Consider the following 20,986-nt stretch of genomic DNA (forward strand, 5'->3'; position numbering starts at 1 on the left):
TGTCACATTCATGGTGTCCATTGGAATTCTTGTTACTAACTCCAGGACACTGCTACTCTTTTTCTGTAGTGCACTGTTCTAAGGGCATGCCCAAGCAATGGTTCTGAACGCATCACCCTAAGTGTTGAAATTACAACCACTTATGTGTTGCGTACCTAGGTTCTGTTATATTTAATTCGTTCAGGAATCATGTTTGCATCTAAAATTTATAGTCTGTTTGCAGCGAGAAGCGAATGAGAGAAAAATAGAGAGACAAGTCACACCAGATCAGAGAATTTAATTATCCACAAAAAAAGATCAGAGAATTTAATTTTAATACCTAGATAAATATGCTAAGAGTCGTATCTTCACCGACATAAAACTCTCATATCTCTCGTCTTTAATTTATGCCTCACCTCAGCATTTTGCCTACAAAACCTTACTAAGAGCCAATCATTGATAGTGCCCGAATAATGGATTTTTGTGCTTCGTGCCTTACAGGCTTATGCTGTCGCTTTCGTCTCTTAGGCTAGTCATAGTGGAAGTAACCTAGCTAGTAAAATAGCACAACCCAAGACAAGTTTGCTTATGTGGCACCTAGTTAATGAGTATTATGTTACCATCACATAGCGCTTCCCAAAAAAGATTGAGTCTATAAGCTAATAAATGCAACCATACATGATACTACTTCTAAGACACTTTGCACTATGAAGATAGTAATATAGATTAGTGTCATATGCATGACACTAGTCTAAGTTACTCCCCACTATGACCAGCCTTAGCTCAAGCAGCTTACTATCCAACACCTATAGGTGTGCACCCCGTCCTCCTCGCCCTAGTTTCTAGCTGCCTACCGACCTAATCCTTCGTAGCACATGCGTCCTCCGAAGCGTTCTGGAGCCGACCTACGACCAACCTAGTCAACATCTTTGTGGAGGTAGAATTATATTATCTCACACGATCTCTGGGTTTATTATTTTCTAAATCCCGCAAATGAATTGCAATTTTCACAAAACTTTAAATTTGTAAATGGCAGATCATTTGTTTGCATTTCAGATTTTATTTGGATCTGTTTGAAGCAGTTTTTTTTGTATACACTCAAGCACATCTCATGGTTTTCGAATGTTGTTATAATACGAAAGCTTTCTGTCCGCCTTTTTCTCTTGTGCCGAATAGCCCATCAGGTAAAAAAAAAAGAAACCACTACTAGTAGTGACTAAGAAGCATTTTGAGGTGTTAAACTAGTCAACGCTAACTAAGAAGTAATAAATCACTACTACATGGAAATATACAAACCTTGGGCATATTAATCTTACTGACATGGTTCACACAAGCTAGACCACGTGACCTTCACTGACATTACAAGACTGTACAAATTACTTGAATTTTTTGTAGAGCTTCCACTCTTCTGCGGTTTAAACCACACGGTGTTAGACATAATATCCTCAATGTCGTAATGAAAATATCCAGGAATTTTTGAATCACCAACAACGCCATCAGGATAGCAATTATCATCACCTGAGTGACTGTTGTACGTGTACAAGTCTATAGTCAAATTCTTGGTGTAATCCACACAAACTGTGACCGGTGGCAGCCTGCAAACACTCAACTTGCCATTGAAGACTGAAAAAGCACGCCCTTGCATGGTACGATAGACCGCAGTTATTGTAAGTGAGTCAAACAAATTGTCCCCAAGATGATGCACCTCAAACTCCAACACAGCCAACACGGCCTTTGGTATAGAAGCCATTCTTAGATCGATGCTGCCGTGATGGCCAGTGTTAATGTGCCAATGGAGCCTTTCATATTCTGCATAGAAAGATGGAGCATAGACCGAATATCCGTCTATTAACACCTTGTCTTCACCTTCTTCGTCTTTAATTAGCAAACGATATTCAATTAGCACAAGCCCAACCGCGTAGATGCCTTGATGCGGGTTAAATAGAGGTTGAAGCTTACAAGAACCCTGTAAATTGTATAGTTAGACACAGGACGTGAATTTTTGGGACATGCAGCCACGCGCTGCCGTAATCCCGAGCATCCGTCCGCGCGTTGTGATTGCTACTTATTATAGCCCATTTGCAAATACGTAATATGATAATTACGAGCGTTCATGAATACGTCCTGGTATACGCCCCACTAGTGGACCAGGCGACATTTATGTCTCGTATGAATACAAGCCTCACATCACAGCCCCGGCGATGGCATAACTGCTCTCGGTTTTGGATAGACATCATTTGAGAACGTGCACTGGCTGGATTGTCGCACTGTAGATTTCATGCAATCCGTCCCTTGTGGAGGAGCAGAGCGAGGATTGGAGGTGGGTTATGCACAGATGTAGATCAGGTTAGACCATCCAAAAAATTATATGATGCGTTGATTTTTGGTTTCTATGCCTACGAGCATACACACACACCTGTAATCATCTTTCGTTTTTCATGAAAAAAAACCATCTCTCGTTTTCCTCAATCGGTCAATCCCTCAACATGACGACATTGTTGGGCTGCATGCCTGCATGTCGTCCTCTGCAAGGGCCGGCGCGTCCGTTGTGTTGATGGTGCATTGATGGCTTTCTGGGTGCCATTATGTGTTTGCATGACAGCTGGGTGTATTGATTCGCCCTGCAGTGATTTAATTCTTTCATAACGCATGCATGTCGGCTGTCAAGTCGTTTAGTAATTATTGACGTTTTGGTGGGTGTGTTACACACCCAGCGTGTGGGATTAATGCCATCCCTAATTGCTTGGGTTTTTTTCTTCAAAAATCTATTTGCTTGGGGTTAGTACGTAACACGCAATTAGTGTACTCCTCGTTATGCAACACATGGTTCAAACCGGATTCAATGGTCCATGCACACCACCGTTGTAGGAGTATTATTGATAGGCCAGTCTGCTGCGTACATAGGATGCAATATGTACTGGCACACCGAAAAGGATAAATACATAGGGAACTAGAGCAAATCAATCGCACGAAGTACAAATGGGGACTAGAGCAAATCCATTGCACGTGGTACACAGGAAATCTAGGCAAATCCTTCGCAAGGGGGGCGGGGGGAGCTTCAGAGCTTGTGCATGAAGATCATGACCAGGAGCAGCAAATTCAGGACGCCCAACATTTAAATGTTCTTCAGCCATGCTTGATTCTGTTCAAGCAGTGATACGTGGCGATAGGCTGATGCATGTGAAATCATGTATCCCCACCGTGAGCTGAAGTACTGTGTACTTCTCGCACATCAAAAAACTGCATCCACCGTACCGCCAAACACAAAAAACAGATGTTTAGCGAGGAGTGTGTGGACATGGATCGAAAGGATCTTGAAAAACTTACTCCATGCCTTTTGCACTTGTAGAAATGCCTGCCTGGGTTTTCTTCCATTCCCGAGACGAACCACATCATGTAGCGTGCATTGCAATCTGGGCAACGGATGAGAGGGAGCGGAGGCATCTAGTTAGCGGTGTGGTGTGATGGAGAAGGCGTGGAGCTAAGCTGGGACTTAGACGAACACATGCTTGTGAGGCTGAGAGAAGGAGAACTAAGAAAAAGGCTTGAGCAGGATGGGCATTGACAATCAAGCCGATTGTTTAAAAAGGCCACGGGCAGCATCATGGAGCTAGTCGTTGGGACTGGGATGCTAGTGGCCCGCGCCTCAATTCAATGCCTGGCCTGCCTTTTAATTTTGCATTGGATGCCTTGCCTGCCTTGCGCTGCATGTGTCATACCAAATGCTATACGAGGAGCCGAAAATCGTTATACATCCCGTGGGTATTCAAGTGGCACGAATCACGTGGAAACATGCGGGCTGGATACCAGCCGCGCGTGACCGCATGTCCACTCGTGATTATTCGGACACATATCCTGCAGATTTCTTCGATAAAGAGAAAAGAAGAGAAGGTACAACATAACTCACCGGCTTAAGCTTACATGGTTTGTCTCTAGAGTATTCAAAGACATAGTTGCGTAGTTGGTTGTTTCGTACATCTCGGAATGCAAACATGCCGTAGACCTCTAAGGCGGTATCATGAGGAGACGATAAATTCAAACTAAACACTTGGATTGCCCGTCGACAAGGTTCATTGTCCCTTTTGTCAACCCAACGATTTTCCCATCTTGGCAATGGAGGTACTGCAGGCAATATGAAAACAAATCATTAGATATCAAAAGTTGTGCAGTAAATACATGGATAACGTCATATAGATTAGAACTTGGGAATCTTAAATATATAGAACCTGAGGAAGACTTCTCTCAATTTTCTTTTTACATATACTTAGGTTTTTTTTATGACATATGGAACTCCCTTCCCTTGGTTCACTAGCAAATCACTGGACATCGTGGCAAAATAGAGAATGTGACTTGCTCGAGATACAAATGGCCATGCGCATGCAAATCTTTTTTTAACTTTATTTATAAAGGCATACCGTCAAACTTTCTAAAAAATTGCCACCGGTACAAACATAATACGTCAGTAGGTTTGCAGGATTCAAAACTAAGTGGATTCACATAAAAACTGAAGAAATTGTTCTGAAGGATAAGGTGCTTGCCACATCTGTCATAACAAAACAAAATTTTCATAAGATTGGACCGAATCAAAACTTTTGTTTGGAATTGCATGCCAAATGAACCATAAGAAAAATATTACATATGATTTTCAATCCTGCAAATCAAAAATAAGAACAGAAATTCTAACGAACAGTATCTATAAAAAATTCTACTCCCTCCGTCTCAAAATAAGTGTCTCAAGTTTAGTACAATTTTGTACTAAACCTAGTACAAAGTTGAGACACTTACTTTGAGACGGAGGGAGTACTTATGAACCAATAGGCGCTTGACACTAGTAGAAAAAGGGTCAAACGTGAAGCACATTAGTGCCGGTTTGAATTTGAGCCGGCACTAATGTGTGCATTAGTGCCGGTTCCAACGGCTAGCCGGCCGCTCTCATTAGTACCGGTTCGTGGCGAACCTTTAGCCCCGGTTCGTGCCACGAACCGGTACTAAAGTGAGTGGTGGCAGGATGTTGTCAGTCCGGGGCCCCTCCAGCACCTTTAGTACTGGGTCGTATCACGAACCGGTACTAAAGGTCGTCCTACATAGACCCTTCGTCCACCCGAGCTCGCTCTGTTCTTCCCCTTTCTCCTCTCCTCTCTGTTCTTTTCCCTCTTCCTCTCAAGCTCATCACACATTTTGCCCAAAATTTGTCAAGATTTGAAGGCCCCCATCCATTCAAATGACCACAAAGGTTAGCAACTTTGTCCTTTCATCTCTCATTGCTAGATTAGCTCGTGCAATGCTTTATATAGTGGTTGATTTTTGAGTTTAGTAATTTGGGAGGAATTATATATATGTGCTAGTATTTGATTTATATGCATGAGGTCAAAAATAACACTTAGTTTGCATATGTAGGTGTGGTTTACTTAGTACCTTCTAAATCTCCGTCGTAACCACCGTCGATCGCTCTCAACGTCCCGTCGCCGGCACCACCTTGTGGTGAGCCTCTTGTTCATGAAGTTTTATATAAAAAATTGATGTTAGTGTGATTTGGATATATAGTTACTCGTATAATTATCTTACCCATACATTGTTTGTTATACATAGTGCCATGGTTTTGATATCCATCCCCGTCGGCCCTCGTCCGGGTTATGATTCGGATGTGGTATATTCTCTTTTAAAACTATTCATTGCATTTCGTGTTTATGACAAATTATGCCCATCAAGTTGACATAGATATTTGTATGTAGGAGGTAGTTGAACCGGAAATTCCAACCGACCCTATTGTCGAGAGGTTAAATTTAGTTGAAAGAGAAAACGAGGATTTGAAGGAAAAATGAAAAGAATTGAGGGGGAGAAGATGGAATTGGAGTTGCATGTTGCCGATGTCGTCGATGATCACAAGATTAAGATGGAGAAAATGCGCTTGAAGATTAGAAAGATTAGAAAATATGCCATTCATAGTGAGGCTTGGTATCATTATGATGTTGGACCAATTGTTACCTTAGTTGCGATCTTGATCGCATTTGTTGTTGCATTTAAATTCTTTAGCTAGAGAGTTATTTGTTTGTTGCATTTAAGTGTTGTATGATCTTTATGTATTGTATTAATTTGGTGTTTTCGGTGCTGTGTATTGAAGATGAGCCGGCAATGGATGTACGATGACCGATGCTCTCCCGAGTTCATTAATGGCGTGCGTACTTTTCTGCTTGCGGCTGAGGCAAACAAGCGGGCGGATGGTTTTATGCCTTGCCCATGTGCTGGCTGTAAGAATGGTCACAATTACTCTACGTCAAGAACCATTCACGTCCACCTGTTTGAGTCCGGTTTCATGCCCCACTATAATGTTTGGATTAAGCATGGAGAAAGAGGGGTTATGATGGAAGACAATGAAGAAGAAGAGGACAACGACAACTATCCTGGCCATGGGTTCCCTGAATACGATGATAGAACAATGAGGGAAGAAGCTGAGCCGGTAATGCGGGAAGAAGCTGAGCCGGCAATGCGGGAAGAAGCTGAAGAAGAGGTATCAGATGAGCCCGTTGATGATCTAGGTCGGGCCATTGCCGATGCAAAGAGAAACTGCGCAAATGATTTGGAGAAGAAGAAGTTGCAGCGCATGTTAGAGGATCACAAAAAATTGTTGTACCCGAATTGCGTAGGTGACAAGAAAAAGCTGGGCACCACACTGGAATTGCTACAATGGAAGGCAGAGAATGGTGTATCTGACAAGGGATTTGGAAAGTTGCTGGTAATGATAAAGAATATGCTTCCAAAGGACAACGAATTGCCCGAGAGTACGTACGAAGCAAAGAAGGCTGTCTGCCCTCTAGGGTTAGAGGTGCAGAAGATACATGCATGCCCTAATGATTGCATCCTCTACCGCGGTGAGTATGTGGATTTGAACGCTTGCCCCATTATGCGGTGCATTGCGCTATAAGATCAGCCGTGATGACCCTGGTGATGTCGAGGGCGAGCGCCCCAGGAAGAAGATTCCTGCCAAGGTGATGTGGTATGCTGCTATAATACCACGGTTGAAACGTTTGTTCCAAAACAAAGAGCATGCCAAGGCGATGCGATGGCACAAAGAAGACTGTAAGAAAGACGGAAAGTTGAGAGTACCCGCTGACGGGTTGCAGTGGAGAAAAATCGAAAGAAAGTACGGGAAGGAGTTTGCAGATGACGCAAGGAACGCATGGTTTGGTCTAAGCGCAGATGGCATTAATCCTTTTGGGGAGCAGAGCAGCAACCATAGCACCTGGCCTATGACTCTATGTTTGCATAACCTTCCTCCTTGGTTGTGCATGAAGCAGAAGTTCATTATGATGCCAGTGCTCATCCAAGGCCCTAAGCAACCCGGCAACGACATTGATGTGTACCTAAGGCCATTAGTTGAAGAACTCTTACAACTATGGAATGGAACAGGTGTACGTGCGTGGGATGAGCACATGGGGGAAGAATTTGACCTAAAGGCGTTGCTGTTCGTGACCATCAATGATTGACATGCTCTTAGTAACCTTTCAGGACAGACAAACAAGGGATACCGCGCATGCACGCACTATTTGGACGATACCGACAGTATATATTTGGCTAATTGTAAGAAGAATGTGTACCTGGGACATCGTCGATTTCTTCCGAGCAGGCATCCCATAAGAAAGAAAGACAAGCATTTCAAAGGTGAGGTGGATCACCGGACGAAGCCTCGCCACCGTACTGGTGCTGATGTACATGATATGGTCAAGGATTTGAAGGTGGTCTTTGGAAAGGGTCCTGGTGGACAACCTGTTCCGAATGACGCTGACGGATGCGCACCCATGTGGAAGAAGAAATCTATATTTTGGGACCTGCCCTATTGGAAAGACCTAGAGGTCCGCTCCGCAATCGACGTGATGCACGTGACGAAGAATCTTTGTGTGAACCTGCTTGGCTTCTTGGGCGTGTATGGGAAGACAAAAGATACACCTGAGGCATGGGAGGACCAGCAATGTATGCACGGAAAAGACGGCATACATCAGGGTCATGCAAGCTACACTCTTACCAAAGAAGAGAAGGAAATCTTCTTTGAATGCCTGCTCAGTATTAAGGTACCGTCTGGCTTCTCGTTGAATATAAAGGGAATAATAAACATGGCAGAGAAAAAGTTCCAGAACCTAAAGTCTCATGACTGCCACATGATTATGATGCAACTGCTTCCGATTGCATTGAGGGGGCTTCTACCGGAAAACGTTCGATTAGCCATTGTGAAGCTATGTGCATTCCTCAATGCAATCTCTCAGAAGGTAATCGATCCAGAAATCATACCAAGGTTAGAGAATGGTTTGGTGCAATGTCTTGTCAGTTTAGAGTTGGTGTTCCCACCATCCTTCTTCAACATCATGACGCACGTCCTAGTTCACCTATGTGAAGAGATTAACGTTTTGGGTCCTGTATTTCTACACAATATGTTCCCCTTTGAGAGGTTCATGGGAGTCTTAAAGAAATATGTTCATAATCGTGCTAGGCCAGAAGGAAGCATCTCCAAGGGCCATGAAAATGAGGAGGTCATTGAGTTTTGTATTGACTTTATTCCTGACCTTAAGCCGATTGGTGTTCCTGAATCGCGGCATAAGGGCAGACTGGATGGAAAAGGCATGCTAGGAGGGGAACAAATAATATGTATGGACGGGCATTCTCTCACTGAAGCACACTACACAGTTCTACAGAATTCCGCCTTGGTGGCTCCGTATATGGATGAACACAAGAATTTGCTACGCTCCAAACACCCGGAGCGGTCTAATGACTGGATTACACATGAACAAACCAGGAGTTTCACCAGCTGGTTGCAGACACGTACCATGCATGACACCTCTATTGAAGATGACCTATACTTGCTGTCCCAGTTACCATCTTCGAATATAATGACTTCCAAAGGGTACGAGATAAATGGTAATACATTTTACACGATCGCCCAAGATAAGAAGAGCACCAACCAAAATAGTGGTGTCCGCTTTGATGTAGAAAGCAAGACGGGAAAGGAAACATATTATGGTTATATACATGACATATGGGAACTTGACTATCGACGTGGTTTGAAGGTCCCTTTGTTTCAGTGCAAATGGGTCAATATGACACGAGGCGGGGTAACGGAAGACCCGCAGTACGGAATGACAACAGTGGATCTCAACAATCTTGCGTATGCAGGCGAACCATTCGTCCTAGCCAATGATGTGGCACAGGTTTTCTATGTGAAGGGCATGTCTACCAAGCCGAGAAAAAGAAAAGATAAGGAAGCGAATGCACCGTACGATGAGCCAAAGCGGCACATAGTTCTTTCTGGGAAGAGAAACATCGTGGGAGTGGATGACAAGACAGACATGTCAAGAGATTATGAAAAGTTTGATGAAATTGCTCCATGCATAGTGAATATTGACCCAAGCATCCAGTTAAATGATGAAGATTTTCCATGGCTACAGCGCAAAGGGACACACGCGAAGAAAAAGTTTTACACCCAAAGATCTGGGATGCGATCGGCTTCACTATCATCACTTTCTTGTGTGTTTCACACCCAGGAGGGAATCTCTGTAATAGTTAGGATAGCTAGTTATGTGTTTTGGCATTTGAAACGCGAAGAAATTTTATGTGCAAGCAAATTCTTTCATGCATTTACTGATTTTTCAGCTAAATGACCCTAAAATTGAAAAGCATTTCAAATGAACTCAGAAAAGGTTGACAGTTGGCATGGTATCATAATTTCACCCACATAGCATGTGCAAAAAAGTAGAGAGGGTTACCGCAAAAACTGGATGCACTTCGTGTACAAAATGGACAATCTCTTTCGAAGTATAAGCGTTTCAGACGAAAACTCATCTGTTACAAAGGCATTTCATATTTTAAATAACCTAAACATTACCAAATTGAATATAATGATAAAACACACTAATATTAAACATAAGAAAAAAGAATCACTGAAAAATCTATTTTCAAAGTTAAGTTATTCACAAACTACTGATTCACACAAATTTCAAATAATTCAAAATTTAAACTATTCAAATTTGTAGACTACCGGTACTAACCGAAAGTTTGTAATTTTTTGTACCTAAAGCAAAAATATTCACAAAGAAACTCTAAATACAGCAAAAAACAACTCAAAAATAAATAAAACAAAAATAAATAAAGCAAAAAAATAAGAAAAAAAGCCCACCTACTGGGCCACAATGGCCTGCATACGACTAGAAACCCAAATTCTAGTTGGACCAGGATGCAGGCCCGCTAGCCCAGTAGGCCCAACAGGGCATCGCAGCAGAGGTAGGCCCAGAAGGCCTGCTTAAGAGAGGAGCTCGAGACAGCAGCGACGGCGGGGCGTATAAGTAGGTGCGAGTGCCCCTTGGCTAGCGAGGTGGGACTAAACTTTTGCGCCCCTCGCCTGGCAGCGCACATCCTTTAGTACCGGGTTGTGGCTCCAACCGGTACTAAAGGGGGGGCCTTTAGTACCGGTTGGCGCCACGACCTGGTACTAAAGGGGGTGCGGTTCCCGCCGCTTCACCTGGCCAAAACAGACCTTTAATACCGGTTGGTGGCTCCAACCAGTACTAAAGGTGGGTTCTATATAAGAAAACACTTAAAAAAATTTGTCAGTTTCTCATCTCTCCCTGCTTCTTTCTCCTCTGCCCCGTCGCCGCCGCCCCTCGTCGCCGCCCCCGTCGCCGTCCGTCGCCGTCCCCGTCCCCGTCCCCGTCGTCCCTGTCGCCGCGCCGCGCCGCGCCCCGTCCTCTCGTCGTCCCCGCCCGGTCCGTCCCCGTCCCTGTCGTCGCCGCCCCGTCCCCATCGCCGTCTCCGTCTCCGTCCCCGTCCCCGTCGCCGCCCACCGTCGTCGCGCCTTGCCGGTGAGCTCCTGCCCCGGCCGCCAACCACACACACACACACACATTGTTATAGAATTGTTAGCAATCTTTCTGTTTTTTAGTTATAGAATTATTAGAAATGTTAGTTTTAGTTATAGAAATGTTAGTTATATAGAAATGTTAGTTATATAGAAATATTAGAAATGTTAGTTATATAGAAATGTTAGTTATATAGAAATGTTAGTTATATAGAAACGTTTTTTAGTTATAGAAATATAAGAAATGTTAGTTTTAGTTATAGAAATATTAGAAATGTTAGTTTTAGTTATAAAATTTAGAATTTGCATATATGAAATCACAATCCATAATTTAAAAAATGTTACTTTACTTTTGTGGCATATAGTATTTGTTGTCGATGATGCCCGGCCCGCATCCTCGCCCTCGACCCGTTCACGACGACGTCCTGCTTCCTTCAGGGGCGCGACGCTTGGTGAGGAACCCGGCCCCGGGTCCCGTCGTCGACCCTCATCTCCTTTGGTGGCGTTCACGTGGGCCACTTTCGGTGCGGAGGGAGCCGGCCCCGCCGGAGGTGGTACCTCGCCGTGTTAGGGAGGAGGACGAGCACGTCCATCGCTACATGGCTTCTATGGACGTCAGGTTCTCCAATACCTGGCAGGTTCTTTGGGAAGATCACCTGAGCTATGATCCAGTGATGGTTCCTTCACTTTGGTTGTCCACCGCCTAGATTACTCTCTAGTATTCGATCTTTATTAGCTAGCTAGCTAGCTAGTGATGTATTCGATATATAATATTCGAGATGATTTATTCGAGATTATATATATATTATTCGAGACGATGTATTCGAGATTATGTCTATTATTCGAGACGACGTATTCGAGATTATATTCGATGATGCTTATTATGTACTATGATTGATTCAGTTTTTCCTTATTAATTGATTGCATCCATGCATTGTAATTTGAATATATTTCTTTTGGATTAGTTAAACAAAACCTATGGCGGACAATACCGGCAGAGAGGGATAAGAGGCCCTGTTCAATATCATACGCAATCCTCGCGGGCCAGATGATGATCAGAATGAAGAAGATTATGATGACTCCGAATATCTAAACAACACCAGGGAGGGTGATATGATATTCGACCGCGACGACCGAATTGATGAAGTCATGAACTATGAACATGACGAAGAAAAACAACAAAGACCGGCGAGGTATATATATTTATATAAGCAGGCATCTAGTGATCATCACATGTTTTAAATGACTTGAAGATATATTAACGAATCGATCTTTCTTCTTTCAGCCATCCAGATCGAGCAAATCTTCAGGCAACAGGAAACGAGGCCCGAAAAAAAAGTTGAAGGAGGGTGTAAAGTATAATATCGAGGCCATCAAACCTAATGGCGAACCATTAGCGCCTAAGAAGATTGCGGACAAGTTCATTCGTCAGTGCGGAGTTCTTGTGAAGGACCAACTCCCGATCTCCCTTCAAGAATGGAGAGAGCCAGCAAAGCCACGTCCAGGAGTTACTTTTGTTGACGACAGACAAAAACTTCTGCTTTGGGAAACGCTCATGGAACATTTCACCCTACCAGATCATTTCATAGATGCAGATGTGGAGAAAGTCAAGGATGCTGCTCTTAGGAAGATGGCAGTTGCATTCAAGAACCACAAGATTCGTGAATGGGCCAAGTACATCAAGGGAGGAAGGAAGACTCCAGTATTCGAGGGAACACTAGAGAAGCAAAGTGCTCATTGGGACGATTTCGTGAAATCTAAGGATTCAGAATTATCTAAGTAATGGTCAAGAATAAACAAGGCCAATGCCGCAAAAAAGGATAAGTTCCATAAGCTAGGGCCAGGTGGCTATGCGGTGGGAATGCCTAAGTGGGATAAGTCTGAGAAAGAGATGCTGGATGCAGGTGTCACTCCAGAAACATTGAGCTGCCCCCCAGGTGCAGGACTTGGTTCTATGCGCATGGGGAGGAGTTGGACCCGAAGACAGGCAAAGTTTCGAAGAAGGCATGTCAGGACGGAGCCGAAGATAAGCTACTTGTTGCAATAGAAGAGGCTCGATCCGGGTTGTTCGAGCCCAACAGCAACGACGAGCTTACGCGTGCCCTGGGAAATCCTGAACACCCGGGAAGAACACGAGGCATGGACGCTATTCCGTGGTATGAGGGGTTTTCGGACTGGAACGCCGACTACAGAACCCGTGCGAGAAAGAAGATTGCGGAGGAGAAGAAGAGGAAGATGGAGGAGGAACAGAGGAAGCTAGACTATGAACGCCTTCAAGGCCTAGAATCAGCGCACGCGGACTTGGCAGTCGAATTCCAGCGGCAGCAGGAGCATATCGACTCACTTAGCCAGCAAAGGGGGTCTCAGCAGCTAGCGGATGATCCACCATTGGATAGCACCGTCCCATCCATGCCGAGAAGCAGCATGGCTTCCGCCCCGTGCGATGCATTGCTGGATAGCTATCGAGTGGATGACATCATGGAGAACACTAATTGCGAGCTACACTTCAAAATGAAGAACATATCCATGAAGGTGGTGGACGCCCTTGATTTTACAAATCCCCCCGAGGCAACCTTCGATTGCAACCCGATTCTATCGGGCTATGCTCGTGTCTTGGTTGATGAGGTGGTGGACCAATATTCGGGGCTAGAGCTTGACATTCCTGGAGGTGACGATGAGCACACACTGGGAGAGGCCAACCATCGTATCATCCTATGGAGAAAGGATTGCATCATCTTTTGAAGGCCACCGACACCGCGTCATCCGACTCCTCATCGAAGTACGCCACCGAGTCAACACACTCCTGCTCCTCCAAGTCCACCAACGCGTCAGGCCACTCCTCCTCCAAGTCCGGCACAGCTTCAGGCCACTCCTTCTCCAAGTCCGGCACAGCTTCAGGCCACTCCTCCTCCTCCAACTCAGCCACGTTAGCCGTCTTCGCCGCCTCAGCAATCACAGAAGAGAGCCGCCTCAGCTATGGTGCATAGCGGTACAAGTCGAGGTAGTACTGGAGGTACAGGCAGAGGTAAGCGATTTCAATATGGTCCAAGCCTCGCGCCTCTTCCGTAGAGGCCTTACGACAAGTCCGAGGAGGAAAACATAGCCATATCGAAGGCCGAGTTGGAAGCCCATTTTGCACCGAAACCGCCACCGCCGCCAAGAGAGAAAGTGCCTGTGGAAAAGATTGACCACTTCATTTGTATGGCTAGAGCACCAGCTCCCAAGCCCGTTGACACAGACTATGAGCGCCACATCAAGAAGTTAAATCGAGCACGTCTACAGAAAGAGGCGAGCTCGAGCTCGAGCAAATCAGCTGGCAAAAGGAGCGGTAAAACCGTTCCCCAGCTGGGAGAACAGGCGGCGCAATCAATCCCCCCGCTTGTTGTGTCAACAACACATGAGAGTAGGCGCGCCCAATATTATTGTGGGCAAACCGTTAACGTTCCCGGGGTGGGCAATGTGGTAATAACCGAGGAGCATATTGCGCAGGCTGAAACGATCGGGATCACTGTTGGACAACTCCTCGATATCGAGCCCATGTCTCCGACTAGAGAGGAGGAAATAAAACGGAAATATGTTCAGGGCCAACCTTTGGTCGAGCCAGACGAGGTCAATAAGCTCCCAACGAGAATGTATGAATTGCATCAATGGTACATGGACATTACCAAGATTTCCAATCGAGAGTCCCTCATGGTGAATGTCAAGAAGGATCATTACTACCATGAGAAAGCTGTGACCGTTGAGTATTCAGAACTATTTCAGCTATACAATCAAGACGCACTCGACAAATCTATCGTCAGTTGCTATTGTCTGTAAGTGATTTCTTTCTGTAATTTAAGTCTCAAGCTAGCTGTAGTGATCATTTTGATCAATCATTACCTCCTGTAATTATCCTCACTATATTCTTTTCTGTGGTATTATGCAGGATGTTGATTTATGAAATGAAAAAAGGTGGACGCTATGGCATTGGGTTCGTTGACCCAAATACCATTAATGAATACACATGGAAAATAGATTCATATTACGAAAAAAGTGTAGAGGAAAGCATGCTAGAGTTCTTCAACACCTCAAATACAATGAAGATATACTACTTCCTTACAACTTCGAGTGAGTCACACTGTCTTGTACTACAAATTCTGTTTTTGCCTACTAGCTAGCTACATATTTTTGCTTACATATGCTCGCTTAATTAAGACATACAAACGTGTGTGCATGCAGATTTCACTGGATCTTGTTAATCATTAAAGTTGATGAAGGAACAGTTGAACTACTAGACTCACTACTTAAGAAAGCAAGTGACTACACAATCGTGAAGGGGATAGTCAACAGGTAATTTCAATCATTATTAACTATATCTCAGCCTATTTAATTAGTTCGTCATTTCCTGATAACAACTATTTAATGACCCATTTATTCATTTTCTTTGTCGGCGGGCAGGGCTTGGGCAAAGTTCATCAGGGCCACTCCAGGCCCATGGAAACAAAATCTGAAATGGTATCGACCCCAGGTAAGTAATTAAGTAGTACTAGCTAGCTGCCATATCTTTAATTATCATGCTTGATTAATTATTATCTGATCTAATTCCATTCTCGTAAAGGCCCTGAAGCAGGCGCCGGGGAATAATCTGTGTGCATACTACGTTTGCGAGAACATTCGCATGATGGCGTCCGAAAGGAGCAAATCTCAAAGACAGGAGTGGGTACGTTTGTCAGAACACTATTCACAATTTTTACACCATTATCGATATCTAGTCACACAACTAATACACATGCATATTGATCTCCTTCTTAACAGTTCAAAGAGGTGCGGGAGAAGCTCCTAAAAGAGGACCGCATAGAAGCAATTCAAAAGGAAATAACGGGATTTTTGCTCGACCAGGTCATAGATCCCAAAGGAGAATACTATTACCCGTTACCGCCCTCATGAACCAGTTCCAATTGTTATCGTGCTCCGAAGGCACCAATTAGGCTAATGCCACTAGCTCCGAAGGCACCAATTAGGAGAAATTGTGTGTGTATATATATATATACATACATTTGTGTATATATATGTGAATTAATTAATGGTGGTTGTGAGACATTCGATGATATATATATATATATATATATATATATATTATGATCGGTTCTACTAGAAATTCTATTTATATATATGTATAACGTGTACAATATGTAGTATCATAAAATACCAGCAAACAAAAAAGAATTAAATGGAAAACACAAAATTAAATGAAAAAGAAATCATAAACCCAAAGCGCCAACCTTTTAATACCGGTTGGTGACACCAACCGGTACTAAAGGGCTCCCTACCCCCGAAGCTGGCTCATGCCACGTAGTTGCCCTTTAGCACCGGTTCATGCTGAACCGGTACTAAAGGGGGGGGGGCTTTAGTGCCTACACTTTAGCGCCGGTTACCAAACCGATACTAAAGGGCCTTACGAACCGGTGCTATTGCCCAGTTCTGCACTAGTGTGATGTTCAGAAGCTGACCGCCAATCTTTCTCGTTGTGATGTTCTAGAATCTGTGGGTTCAGATTTCACAAAATAAAAACCACATAATAGCAATAAAGCGTGGCCACTTACGCAAGCTTTACGCAGATAACAGGCTTGGATCGAGCTGACACGGGCCATTGACCTGAAGAGACCCCTCCCAGACCCCCCTTGATCTCTTGGCGCTGGACATTGTCGAAGGAAACTGGATCTGATTCTTCCACCTCTCTTCCATGTCGGCGACGTAATAAGGGTTCACGTCCTCGTAGTAGAACGTATACGCGTATCCCCAAGAACCACCATAGTGGAGCTCCTCTTCTTCTTGGTCTGATTCGTCTGGTTCGTAGTACTCGTAATCACCTTCGTCGTCAAGCTCTTGCTGTTCCTGCAGGATGGAGTACAGCTCCCTGTCCCACAGCCAGGTGCCGAGCAACTCATCCTCTAGCTTCTTTCTCATGGCCGCCATGTCCAGATTCGGCTCCATGGTCGCCGTGCCGCCGCAAGATCGATCCGTAAGGACAGATTTACATGGGACAAAAGGGAGGGATTAGAGGAAGTGACCTTCTGCTCTACCCTCCATGATCTCCTTCCTACGCCGACACGGACGGATTGAAAGACGGTTTTCCGGCGAGCGCCAAGGCGCTGGTAAATAACCCCAGGTGCGGGTGCTACTTCGCTGCTGACTCTTCGCAATAGCGGCTAATGGGCTTTCTAATTTTGAACCCAGGGCAGGGGGCTAATGGGTTTTCTACTACTATTATTTTACCTATTAGTCAGGCCGAAATTGAATATTACGATCATGTTACGGCTCGAACTTCCTGAAAAAATGTTACTACTTTAACATAACACTAAAATCATGTTTCTACCCTTAAAAAAACTAAAACCATGTTTCTCAGTCAATATGCGGATACTAGCTTCATGGTGGCAGAGGATTTGCACACTACAAGAAATATGTCAACTTGTGACCACCACTATTGGTCACTGAATGGTCACAAATTTCCATTTGTGACCTTTTTGTGACCAAAAACATAAGGTCAAAAGCTGGCCGCCATAAACTGACTATAGCGACCTTTCTTCTGGAATGGTCGAAGACGTTTATGACCAAAATATGTCTACTGTGGCGTTTTGGTCACTAGCAACCTCCCCAGGCCACGTAGGCATCCAGCGTGGCAATCTGACATGGCACAAGATTCAGCCCGGTCCAATTCGATTTTCTACATGGGCCTAGCCCAACAATTCAGCCTATTTGTGTTTTTTTCGCTACTAATTTTGCTGAACTACACGGTCCTAGCCCAGCAATGTAGCCTTTTTATTTTCTGGGCCATGGCCTTTTTGGCTCAACAATTCCAGATTTTTTTATAATTACTTTTTTCTTTTTTTTACGATGGGTCAATTAGTCAGATGGGTCCCAATTGTAAGTTCTGGTAATTGGTCCCAGTTTTCAAGTTTTTGTAAGTGGGTCCCAATTGTCAAGGTCATATTCTTCAGATTTCAATTTCATAGTAAATAAATAGCATGTATTTAAATTGGCCAGACAAAAAATACAAGTAGTACTTCAAATAACAGCAGCCAAAATCAGTATGGAGCTGCTACTCTACAAATAACACATAATACATTTTCAATCACGGTTTTACAAGCTCTATGTGTAATAACTAGAGAAGATACAAGCTCTACAAGTGTCTTCAATCTTGTTCAACATGGAGCTCCTTCGAAACCACAGTTTAGAGAGAGCACAAACTGGGCACCTGCATCATCACAGGAAGGCAATTTTAGATCATAAAAATGAATGTTCCAAGCACAGTTTAGAGAAAAGAACCAAGTAAATTTGCCCTCAATCATACAAACAAAGTTTAGATAAAAGAACAAGCACTTATTATGCAGGACACATACATACACATCTCAGGAAAATCTCGGAAAGGGAGAGAGAGCAGCAGCAGCAACAGGGGGTTCAGCCTTCAGAGAAGATAAGCAGCGAGGTGAGGAGAAGAAGAAGCAAGCGTGGGAATGAAGAGAGGAGTAGCAGCAAGCAGCAATAAAGAGGTTCCGAGAAGAAGTGCACAGCAGGTTTAGTGGATTCAGAAATGGAATGACATCATAAAAACAAAGGATTTTCCATGGTGGTGGTGGACTGGTGGTGATGGTGAGAAGGAGCAGAGCGGCAAAACAAAGGGCATTTGATTAGGTGAAGGACAACCTAAAGAAGGGACGACCTATGCTCTCCTACAACTTTGACATCCGTGTTCATATGCTGAAGGAGCTTGACGAGGACACCGGGCACCAACGACGCCTTTGATGCAACTCCTTAAGCGCATTACTCTGCAATGTTCAAAGAGATTCAGCAGTTAGATAAATCACATGAGTGTCTAAAGAATCAGAACCAAGCTAAGTTAGTTATCAGTTCACTGCTAGCCAACCTGGTCGGCTAGCCCTGTTCAAAAGTGAAATCCATGAACCCGGTTACAGTAATGGCTGCAACTTTTCGTGAATGTATTTATAGGGAAACATGGGTCACAAGGAACTTAAAGCAGGAACCTCACAATAGCAAGACCGGTTGCATTTACTAATATAACCGGTGAACCACAATAACAAGGGATCAACTATTGTTCCTTCCTGTTGGAAACCATCAGCTGTTTTGCTCCAGAGTGTTATGGTAGAACTATCAACAAGATGACGACTCGAGGAAAACAGCATGATGATATTCTAGCGCATAGAGTATATATACAAGTATATATATACAAGGATTCTAACACCACAGCATTGACAGTAGGAAGCTAACTAGCATCTGATAATTTCTCGACAGATGATAATCTCATCTAGCATCTGAATCTAAACTCAAGCAGCATGCATCGATTGTAGGAGGGGGCAAGCAATTAAAAGCTACAGATAGAACACAAGTTCTATGTACCTAGATAACAAAAGTAAGAAAGAAATTGATGAAATGTACAATGGAAATTTACTGTTGTTACAGAGCAAACATTAAAAATCCATGCTCAGTTATAAACCAATTATTGTAACTGATGATGCTGCACCATTCATAGGCAATCAGAGATGAAGGAAACAAAGCAAAGAAATGTCATCACCTTAAGCTCCTCAAGGGTAAAGCCTCTGCCAGCCCTCGCCTTAATGTTGTACTTGTGGGTCTGGCATTGCACGATGGGGCGAAGAGGTCCAGAGGTAGGGCAGGGGAAGATCTTCACAGCCTTCTTCTGGCGAGCTGTATACAAAAAAGAACAGAATGTAAGATGGCAGTGAGTTAAGCAAGCACCACAATAACAGAAACATGTTGTCAGTGGATTGGATGGTAACACAAACATCTACTCTGTCCTGCTGTAACAAACATGTACTTAACTCCTTCATACACCAGTGCAAGTGTTGTTCACATGTTACTACTTGATTCGACTTTATACAAATAAATAGACATGACAATAAACTTGCATAAAGAGACGTCTAGTCTAGCATCAGACTAACTTACTGGTATAAAGTGACATGGATATTCATGACAATACAATGGCTCAATGGCTCAATGCCTGAAGCTTTTTCGCTTACGATAGGAGATTTTACAAAAAAGAATACAAGGTGCCTCTAAACAGGAGCAGAGTAGGTCTAGAGCACTTATGTCAATGCCTCCCATACAATTTATTTAACTCATAGGTTTACATTAATTGAAATAATCTGGGATAGTTCAACAAACAAAAATGTGAAGCAAATAGCATTTTTCAGTTTAGCAACATGTTGTACATACAGTATGAGCAGCACAGGACAGTAAAAACAATGAGCAATCTGCACCTCTATTTTGATGATGTGGGTGCATCCACATAATAGAATTTATTTATCCGTGTGCATTGATCACTAGTTAATTTGTATCCATTGATGACCACAGTGTTGCTGCAGTAGGAAACATTCAGTCAATGTTGCTGCAGTGTCCCATAACAAGATTCTTATGTATGGACTGAATTTTTGTGCATATCTAACTAGAATCAAACTGTATCCAATAATATATGGCGACATGTCACAGCAGGAAATTTGAGCAGGGGTTGGAGAGGAAGGGTGGGCAGTCAGTACCTTGTAAGAAGAGATGCTGCTGGGCAGAGGCCTAGTCATGGATTACCCGTGGAGGTTCATGGAAGAAACATGGAGGGGATGTGAGAACACTCGTGAGATTGCATTAGATTGAAACGAGACGAATGGGATAGTGGAGTGGAGTGGATGCTTACGGGAACTCAATATCGAGGCGGGTCCTGCCATCGTCGATGGCGGCGGCAAGGGAGCGGGCGGTGTCGGAGACGAGCACTTCGTAGGAGCGCGGCTTGTAGACAGACACCCCGGCCCTGAGCTCCCCCACCTCCGCCTCCTTGGCCGCCTCCGCGCGCACCGACCGGAGCCGGCGGCGGCACCGGAAGCGCGCTGGCGCCCCGACGAGGCGGGCGGGCGGGGAAGGGACGACGTGCGGAGCCGCGGGGGAGCGCAAGAGGCGGACGGCGGTGGAGAGAGGCGCCATGGCCGCGCGCGGAGGAGGAGGGGAGGAGGAAGAGGCGAGGCGGTGCTCTGCTCTGCTCTCTGCTAGCGAGTAGCCCGTTGGTCCTGGATTGCGCCCCTCCCAGTCGACCTCGAGGTCGGAGAGAGACGGATCTCGCAGCTCTGGATCTGCGAGGAGGGGAGGGGGAGGCCCGACGGTGAG

At 44.3% G+C, this 20,986-nt stretch overlaps 1 pseudogene; it reads right to left on the reverse strand.

Moving 5' to 3' along the window:
• The window catches only part of LOC123152909 (uncharacterized), a 24,371-nt pseudogene extending 3,565 nt beyond the window's left edge, over positions 1 to 20,806 (reverse strand).
• Positions 20,807 to 20,986: the final 180 nt, after the last annotated feature.

This window comes from Triticum aestivum, chromosome 7A (assembly GCF_018294505.1).
Source record: "Triticum aestivum cultivar Chinese Spring chromosome 7A, IWGSC CS RefSeq v2.1, whole genome shotgun sequence".
Taxonomy (NCBI): Eukaryota; Viridiplantae; Streptophyta; class Magnoliopsida; order Poales; family Poaceae; genus Triticum; species Triticum aestivum.